At 37.8% G+C, this 10,628-nt stretch overlaps 1 long non-coding RNA gene across 1 annotated transcript; it reads right to left on the bottom strand.

The window, feature by feature from the left end:
• Positions 1-8,342: 8,342 nt before the first annotated feature.
• On the bottom strand, positions 8,343-10,272 carry LOC139125840 (uncharacterized). Its single transcript, XR_011550375.1, has 2 exons — positions 10,209-10,272; positions 8,343-9,855 (listed from the first exon to the last, which is right to left on the bottom strand). It is a non-coding gene; the product is annotated as an uncharacterized lncRNA (long non-coding RNA).
• Between the last annotated feature and the right edge of the window lie 356 nt (positions 10,273-10,628).

Raw genomic sequence — 10,628 nt, 5'->3', positions numbered from 1 at the left:
GAAATAATTTCAAAGAAGTATGGTGAGCAATATCAGTTTAAAAACACCAATAAATTTACCCAAAAAGGCAAATATGTGCAATTCAAGCATGATTTTAACACACCTTACTGAAATAAATCACAAAAACTCATGACCAAATTTGAAAGCAATCAGACAAGTGGTTTCAGATATGGTTTTATTTAAAAAGAAGGAAAAAATTCCACATGAATAAAAATATGCAAATGTTACAAAAATTTCATCAAACCTGACTAAAGTCACTCTTAGCACTTGCATACTAAATTTCAAAGCAATCTGGCAGACGATTGTAGAGAGAAACTTTTCAACAAAAGTGAAAAAAATGACCCCAAAATGCAAGTACGCAAAGGTTTTTCACAATTTGAACAAATCTGACTTAGGTCACCACTTGTAACCTGCATACCAAATGTCAGAGTAAGGGATGAGCTGTTTCAGAGAAGAGCATTTTTTACAAAAATTATTCAAAAATGCACCATAATTATAAATATGTCAAAATTTGGACAACTCTTATTCAAGTGAACCCTAAAAACCCGCACACTTAATTTCCAAGCAATTGAATAGGCGTTTCTTAGAAGAAGATAAATGTTGACGGAAGTCAGACGATGACGAACAATCAACCAATCTTGTAAGCTCAGTGTCATTGACAACGGGGCTTAAATACGTGTTCAACACATTGAAGGCCACTAACTCTTACTTTTGATGAGTTTTTATTTTCTTTATTTTAATCTTGTTTGTGTATTACAATTTTATACCCTACTCAAAAAGAACGTTGAAACACCCTCTATTGAGCTTGTCAATACAGTGCTTATTATTTAAAATGCACCATTTTTGTTTACATTTGAATCTAGTCCCGATCAGAATTCACTTGTCAACAATACCAATGTATCTTACACGTGTATAGACTGAGTTGACATGTTGAATTCAGACTGCACGGTTTTAGGAGTAAAGAAAGAAATTATTGTTGACATAAGAAAACAATAGTGGAAATATCATCAAAAGTTAGCATTACTTGCCCTGTAATTAGTAAGTCTACCGTAGGAATACAAACTACACAACAAAATGTTCAAGAAAGAATTGTCTTCTCATTATTTGTCACGATATGCTTGGATTATGATCACGAATCCGCTGGCAAACGCTACAGTAACCGAGACCCAGCTTAAAATGATTGAGAAACCAAACGAGGTGTTTTCAGATTGGTTTGGATGGCCAATCGCGAACCATGTTGTTCCGAGCAGAACGAGTAAACCTGAAGAGAGATTGAAATTCATTTATTACCATTTTAGCAATGAATTCACATGACATTCCGAGCCTATAACATAAGATCAAAAATTTCATAAAATTAGCGATTCGACGACTATCTTTACAGGGAACAATGCCCTTAGCCTTCGGCAGAACTGACTAATATTTGAAAGGAAACAAACATTGTTACATAAAAAAATGCGGAAGTTGGGTGGTTTGACATTAAGGTCGCAGTTTCTAGTAGACGAATATTCAGACTTCCTCATGCATCGATAGCTTTCTAACAAATGTTTAGTCATTTTAGCACAATTACAACCAGTTCTAGTTCGCGTCATAAACATTCGTGAAAAACGTTTTGACATCATCCCACCTGTAGTGGCACGCATTATTGCTATGGCTACCATTGGGCCTCTCGTTTTGTCATCGATGCAAAGTGACAGTGTACAGAGCAAGGCGATCACAGCATAAATGCAGGCTGATATCATACACGCTCTTGCACCATACAGGAATGTTGGATTACCTATAAATGACAAGTTATTGTAATGTGAGAAACAGTGTCCCTAAAACATACCTTGTATTGACACTACAGCAAACACTTTTTCACTAACTTTGAAAAGCCAATAATGATGATGTGCATTATAAAGTCAAGTGAAGTGATATTAGAGTAAGTCGAAAATTCACTTTTTGAAACCGAGTGGCCAATACTTTGGCTTTTTGCATTGCTTCATCGATATTTGCTGTTTATTTGTTTGCTTATTTATTCGCTTGTATAGGATTAGGCATAACTATTTTCAATATGTATTCAAGCTTGGAGGAACTGGGTTATACTTACTGTAATGTTTGCCTTCTGATTCAGACACGCTTCTCACCGTCGAAATAAAGGCAGATCTTCCACAAACCTTAAAACAATTAGAATACAAGCTCCGACAGAGAGAACCACTCCGACCACGGATGTTCCTACCATCTATGTCCTCACTGTCGTTTAGACAGCACTGCCCGTCCTGCATTATGTATGCGTTAACTCATCCATTAAATGTTCAAGTCATTTGAACCCATCATCATTTGTAACTCACGTAACCTTCTAAGTTGCTTGCCTGCCTTTGTCAACCTGTCTCCTCAACCTTCTAGTAATTCGTCATGCTGGTCGTACATAAGAGCTACCAAACTATCCATGTCTTGGACAAATTGTGTATAGACCTTTACCACTTTAACTTAATTTTTACCTATTCATCTCTTTCAGGACAATTTTAACTGAATTATGTCATTCGAAATCTTTATCGGCAAAGAGCACTTAATCTCCGAATTGGTATGAGACGAAAAGACAAGAAATGTAACATTTTCTCTTTTTCTTTTTATTATGTATCAAAATAAGCCATTTAAAGCAAATAAGTTAAAGCCTCGTTTAAACTTAACATAATAAATTGCAAGTGATGTTACAGTGACATTGTTGCTCATAAAACACATGAAGCAGAATGATGAACGACAGGAAAATAGTTGTAAGAAATAAATATGAATGCCTGTCGAAGTGGATTTTGTGATCCGCTTCTGTAGTAGGAGAATTTCTTCTTACTGAATATGCAAGTGATAGTCGCAGATTCTGAAGTGATGCGCTATTCTATCCCAGGGAGGTAGTGGTCCACCATGATTGAAACAACTCAACAAAGCAACTTCGATACATTGTTGGATATTGTTGACTACGCTACAACTAAAATAGGTTGACCAAGAGCTGAATATCGCCTGGTTTGCTACGAAAACCACCAAATATAATTCATGGATAAATATAATGCTCTGTTGCTATTGCCAACATTATCAGAGAGAAACCTGTACCACAATCAAAGGCTAATGACCGTGCTTTGATTGGAACGAATCTCGTCTTATAATTGTCTAAATTAGTTCACAGTATTTCAAGCTCTGCTAGGACGTGATATTTCTCAAAAGTCTTATCCAGATGAGTTATTAAATTTATTCTGATATTGATAGACCATGTGAATACTCTAATCAGTTACATACGCACACTCTTGTGTTGCATTCGATATACTGAAGAGTTTCCTATTACATGCCTCGTATATCGAACGTCGCGCGCTCCATAGGATTCAATGGTAACTCGTCGATGACATCGCGGGCCGCATAGTCATCACTGGACTGACAGTGAACCGGAACTACTTTCAACTTGAAAACTTTTAGATGTAAAAGTCTTGAAATTTCATGTTTTGCACAGGAAATCCGGTTTTTGGAAAATTTCGCATAAAAATATTGACAAATCGCATAACAGTAGTTTAAATATATCAATGCGCCATTCGATGATGAAAATCGTTCTATTTCTAACAGTTTTTCGTCTAAAATGAGAATAAAGCATTTGACTATAATTACCAGTAAACGTAAATATTTTGGTGCAAACTGAGTGAGAGAAATATGTAATTAAAACATAGCCAAAACAAGGGACTATGTACCTTGGGGCAGGAGACCATTTGCCCTCCTTACGTCGGGCAAATGGTCACCTACCCTCGGGCACATAGTCCCAAGTTTGGGCTATAATATATAATGTTATACATTTTCACAAAATGAACTGGTGCCACATATTGAAATACGAGTAAAATATTGGTAGACCAGTGGGAGCTAAAATACTTGTTAAAAGGATAGACCCTCGAGTGTTTTTCTAGAGGGTCCATGTTAAAAGGCAGAGGATAAAAACTGCAACAACTGCATTCTCTGCCTTTTAACAAGTATTTTATCTCCCGCTGGTCAGCCAATATTTTACTGAATTCATTTTCACTTGCTGTAGTTGTATCCCTCTTTTGAGGTCGTTTGTAATGTTTATTAAAGTACGATGTGGGCGCAGGGTTTAACCCCTCTGGAAAGTTAAGTCCCAACGTTTACCACCTTGTTACAGTGCCGTTCAGCAGAGATTATCAAGCTTTTTGTTTGCCTCGTTTCCGTTGTTTACACCTACTGCAGACTTCAAATTTGCACCAGGTTTAAAATGACATGTTTAAGATGATGTAACTCATCATTCACATCGTCACACTTATAAACAGTCTAAGTGAATGATATACTAAAAATTGCACCAGCCGATGGTTGGATTACAAGGACAGGGTTTGAATTGAACGGTGTTACGGAAACTTTCTCTAAAAGCTGATGTGTTACAGTTGCCCCAGCATTATCGGCCATTGCTGTAATGTTTACTATATAATCATCTGAATATGACTCTGTACTGTAGAGGGGGCGGCGGTAGACCTGTGGCTCGACTCTTACGCCAAAAGTACAGTGTTATAGTTTATGAAATAGTTGTCTTTTAAAACTCTAGTGAAATCAGAAGCAGGATAAGATGATCAGAATCATCATCAGAATTCTGCTATTGTTGAGTCTTCTGCTAAATGTTTTTCCAAAAATGGTGATATTATATAATGCCACAATATCTGTAACTACAATTAAAGCCGTCGTCTTAAAGTTCATGAGATAAATTAGCGACGACCTTGATTACTCTTCGCCCAAATACTTAGAAAATGTTGCGGTCTGTACGTAACAAAATCATAATTTGCAAAACTACAGGTCTTAAAATTAAACCTACCCACCTGCATACCTACCTACCTACTTACCTACTTAGAATTAGGACTTATATATCAGACATTAAAAAAGAGAACACCCATGCAAGAAATGGAAAAAAAAACCCAGATTTTAGAAAGTAGTATTATACAATATATTATCTGTAGATAGATTTTTGACACGGCAAATAAGTTGTTGACTTACTGTGAAAATTTATAAGTTTACATAATTGTGCTGTTTATGCTTCTACCCTTCAATAGCTCGCCCGATTGCACCTAGTCTGATCCCGATCACCTGACCCCTTTCTCCCGCTGGCTGCTCTTGTGCTGCTAACGGAAATAGGGTCAGGTATGGGCTACGCTCGGCCGCCATTTTAGTCAGAATTTTGACAGCTTATTAATGAGCACAGTCGCCTAACAAGATCATATGATCAGCACATCTGTATAGTGACAAGCTTGGAAAATAGACGAAGAAACCTAACGTTGAAGATTTTTGGACGGCTGCACTTTAAAGACTCTGACTTTATACTTCTAGGATTTAGTTTTGGATTGACAATTATTATGCTTTTTTCTAATACGTGACAGACTATCTCTCCTTTAGCATGTACGGCAGTGAAATAAGTGATTTTTCGTTTTCTATTCAATGTCGACATAGGATGCTTAGTTTGGGGAACAATGAAGGTTAAATTACTAAATGGGCAAACGTAATCAAAATACGAAGGTGATTCCAAGTTGGAATTCGAAATAAATTCAATGCAATCACTGCCCTGGTACAATTGACCAATGACAGCTATAATTACAACAGCCCCATATACCTGACCCTATTTTCGTGAGCAGCGCAGCCAGCGGTGTAAATCGGGCGGGGGCCCAGACGAGCTTGCACCTTGCCTACAAATCCGGACGTTCAGGACGTACAACTTACCCCTGTAAAAGCGGATTTTTTATTGCTAACCATCACTTCTGTGAAATCTGGAGGAGCATAATGGTTAAATGTCGATCTCACTACATTCAAACACCAAGGCCTACAAACCACAAGTAAGGTAAAATTGTGCTAGTTTTGGTCTTTGTACACCGGGTAACCAACGACTGCCTTCATGACGTGTGTGTCACATGAGGGTGAATGCCCGGCTGCACATCCGTAGTCAATCGGAGCGGACAGTGGTCTCTGTTGTACATATCATAACGAAAAATCAGTCTCAAATATATTTTGGTGTTATAACATTAATTGTATCCTCAATCTCAAATTACGAGAAAGTCGAAAAGACATATATGTATGTTGCGCAAGGTGATATAAACTACAGTGATGCAAATCTGACATGTAGTATCAGCAATCAACTTTGTCGCCGGCTTCCTGACAAAATGAATGGGACAAATGTTAAAGTGCATTTGTAAGCGTAAATTAGTTTTAACGAGACGGACAGTGGGAGAAATACTGCTGTTACATTGCAAGAAAATAACCACTTCTTTTAAGTCGCAGATATTATATGATAAAGGGATTATGAAAATTACAGCAAACTTAGAATGCAATCTTTGTATTAGAGGCGCGCATCATCCCTTTCCATTATCGGGGTAATGGGGTAATGTTCCTGTGTATGAAAATGCGTTATTGTGGTAATGATGATAATGTTAGTCGCTTGATACTTTTCTTGCTACTGCAAAGAACGACAAGCATGAATAACTATGTGACCATTGGTTAAGCCCAGTATCATGATTGTAATACAAATAATATATCACAAAGATTTGCCGAGATAATGGAGAAAAAACAATGGAATAATATATAAAAAAAATACATGCATAAGCCAAGAAGTTGTTACTTTTGCTAAGTCTTAATGGTTGCGCATTATAAATTGTTAATTACTTTTGTTATGATATCAGTGTGTTGTCAACAAGGTGTCGACATTTCGAGATCACGTGTTGTTTGCAAGCGAAGAACCACACTCATTTAAATCTCTATACAATGTTACACTCGAGTCTCGACTCCAATACTTCAGTGTACATTCTCTACTTTTCTTAATGTTCATTACGTGGAAATTTCCTGCAAGTCTTTGATTGTTTCTTAAGATTAAACAAGATCACACCATGGAGTACACCGTTCTCGATTGTTCTCTTTGAAATCTTTACCAATTTAAAAGTATGACGCTATCTCCTTCTCGTACGATCTTGAACCAACCTTTAAAGGCATCGGCCACGTGAGGGACGCCTTGAGATAAAATTCCTAAAAGAGAGGGCGTTACACTATGGCCGTCGAAAATTCTAGAACCTGCAGCTTTAATCAGAGTTATCATTCTAAATTGCAGAGCTGATTACTTGCAGTCACAAAAAAATTGAACGATTAAATAATTATGAAATCATGCAGTCGCTATAAAAGAATTATAAAAGTAAGAGGGTCCGAATATCTGTCCCCGAGGCGCATTCTTCCTTAATGTCATGGTATATATGTTACTGTGTTCTGTAAACATAATATGAATGTGGAATAAAAGTACATAACCCTACACAACGAACAAACACATACAAACGCATACAAAACTGCAGCAGCCACCTTACCAAACAGGCAGAATTGACTTGAGTCGACGTTTACAGCAAGTCAGTCATTGAGAAGTCAGTTCCCGGTACACAGAATACGCAAATTTGACGAATTACAATCAACTTCTCGTTTTTATCAGTATCTCATTATTTTACTGTTTCACTACTTTTTACATTACGCACTCACAGCCGCCGCCGTCCATGCTGCTGGTCTAGTTCATGACATGTGCGTCCGCATCGAGAGTAATAGGCGCTCTTGTGATATCTACTTGGCGGGGAAACGAAGACCACGGTACCTGGGTCGGCGTTGCAATGTAGATAACAGGTGAAATACTAATATCATTTGCGTTTTATTTCACTTTTTCTAACTCTCGTTGTCGATTCTTGCAAAATGGCGGGATTGTTGTCGAGTAAGATGTTTGAGGGTATGACCGACGTCCACTAAAGAAGCATGTTTGTGTTCTTTGAAATTAACTGGCCGAGTGCCTGTAGAAGACCTTTGTAAGGTAACCTACAACAATAGTATTGACGTGCTGACGTGACGATTGCTCAACTGTTAAAATGTGTACAACCACACGGGAGCGACAGCATCTCTGATTGATACAACTAATATTTACACTACTCGACCTCGAAAGTGCTTGAATGTCACTGTCAAAAATGAGTGGGAAGTAACGTTTGAAGCACACGACATACATATACAGCGGAATCTGTATTTAGTGTTTATAAAATTAATTATCTTACACAGCAGGATATAGATAAAACAAACATGAAAGCCGCATGTCGTTTATTATACAGGAATTAAAATGCTTACGTACTCCCCTTTTCAGGTTTGATGATTCTAATAGGCCCGTGAAGTTACACTGCAAACAGGTCAACACGCTTTTATTATGGAGGTGCCATCAAACTGATTTGATGTTCCATCGCCTCTTAAATATATAATCAATGTATTGTAAGTATTTTTCAATGTCATCAATATATGACAAACATAGCAACGCTGAGATGATCAGAATCCAAACATAGATGTCGAGCTACATTTTTATTGGCAGAAAAATGGAGGACAATACAGGCCACTATTAAAATCATAATATCTGACACAAAGGGCACGTGATGTGTTCTGAATAGTCCATTTCGGCGCACAACTGTCAAATATTGGAGAAAACCAGCGATGCTTGATACCGATGGAAATTGTACCTGCAGGTGGTTAGGTGAATGCAATGACTCCGGACAAAGATCAAATTAGACGCAAAACTTGAAATAAGTAATGAACTTGGAATTGTGTGTCGACAAATGTCACCCGCTTGTTCTTGGAGATATCCGTGTCCAATCTCGCAGCTGCACAGGCACAGTCCGCCATGAAAAGTATGAGGAAGCTGTGCTAAGATTCTCTCACGTCCGTCGTACGCTTGGAGTGTGAGAACATCAGTAACCATGTAAACCTGTGTCGAAATATTGATATTTAAATTATTCGCGCGGAAAGTGCACCACAACCCCTCCTGTAAAGTGGAATGGCCCAACAGCGGAATGATATAAACAATAGTCATAACGAAAGTATGCATTTACGGTAAAGGGTTTATTACACGAAGTTTAGTCGATATCGTATTCTCGTACTGTGTCCGCATTTTGACTCGTTGCTCCGCAGCTCATCAAAATACGGACACATCACTCGAATCTTTCATTTTCGAGACTCGAACTACATTAATTACGAAAAACATGACTCAGTGAGCAAACTGTTATGTTGGAAACATATATATTCTTTAAAATAATCATGTTAAAGTTTAAGATGGTTTGCGCCTCGAACGTGACAGAAGAAAACTTTTGCTCAAACTTTCCGAAATGAAACTTTTTAATCAGTCTCTTACCAAATCAAGAGTCACCGACTATAGAACTTCAGTAACCTAACATTTTCCGGTATTTGACATTCAAAATGGCTGCGGCTGTCATCCCTGTAATAACTTTAAGGGGAAAACACACTTCTTGATTTTGCCAGACAAGAAAGAAATTGTACATAGTTGAGAGTCTGAATATCCGTCTCCGAAGCACAGTGTTCCTAACTCAAACTATGTAAGGGTGTTGTTTCAAGAATATATACTTCCTCATTACCAAAAAAGAAAGGCGGAAATAGACTAATAATAATTTGTCACTCTTATCAGCCTAGGTTTAGCAAGCAGTGGCGTATTTCACATCGCAAAACTAAGCAGCTTGATTACAAGAAAAATAAGGAAAACATGCACTTTGATTAGTTTTTGTGTCTGATAAGAGAACACCAGTTAACACGTCAGTTAGATAGCGATACCGTATTTTGGCGATTGTCCATGTTTGGACGAGTTGTGCAGTAACGAATCAAAATGCTCGTGGCTGCTAAAGTATGCCTGGGAGACGATGAGCAATGCGCTGGCAATGGCAAAGGGGACTGAAACCCAGCCAACAATAATGGAGTAGCCGTAAGAAAAATTCTCTGCATCTGGATCTTCAAGTTGTTGTACCTCAGCGGTATAGCCTCTCGCGAACCAGGTTGTCCCGACCAGTCCGAATAAACCTGAAGAGAGAACGGAAACGCCATTACTAATCCTGTTCTTGTTTCTGATGTCCTGTCATGTTACTTATTTTCTAGCCAATAACAGCTCAGTAAAAATAATCAAACATTTGATGTTATAACATTTATCAAGTCGTCGATTATATATTTCTGACAGAAATAATGTAATTTACGGCTGGGCCGACTGGAAAAAAAACTAGAGGTCCGTCGTTGATAAAAAATAAAGAATTGCTTCTGTTAAAGGTGATTCTGTTCCTTTGTCAGGAAACATGTGAACCACTACATGTCCATAAATAATCTTTGAGAGAATGTTCATCAATCCTAGTTCTAGCTTAAAACGTTTTTAGGAAACCCACCTGTAATGGCGTACATTATCCCGACGACTATATATAGTTTGGCTCTCTCTGCGATGAATATCGGCAAAGTGCAGACCAAGGCGATGAGAGCCAAGATATAGGCTGACACCATACATGCTCGTGTAACATATATGAAAGCTGGAAAGGATGGAAAAATAACAAGTGATAATATAAGGCTCGTTTTCTCTATTAAACGAAAACAGACAATGGTTATGTAAAGTGCTGCAAAGCCCGTCATACGTTTACACGAGGTAATAAAATATTCTTCCCCATTTTTGAGCCGGAAATACAAAATACAAATTCCACTGAGCTCAGAGAGGAGACTCAGTTTTTTATCATGGGCTAAAATTTACGGTGGAAGCTCTTGCTGCCACTCATGACTTTATCAATATTTCATTTTTCAGAGTGATGGTCTATCAA

This window comes from Ptychodera flava (assembly GCF_041260155.1).
Source record: "Ptychodera flava strain L36383 chromosome 3 unlocalized genomic scaffold, AS_Pfla_20210202 Scaffold_26__1_contigs__length_13983176_pilon, whole genome shotgun sequence".
Lineage (NCBI taxonomy): Eukaryota > Metazoa > Hemichordata > Enteropneusta > Ptychoderidae > Ptychodera > Ptychodera flava.
This window is presented reverse-complemented; position numbering and strand designations above follow the sequence as displayed.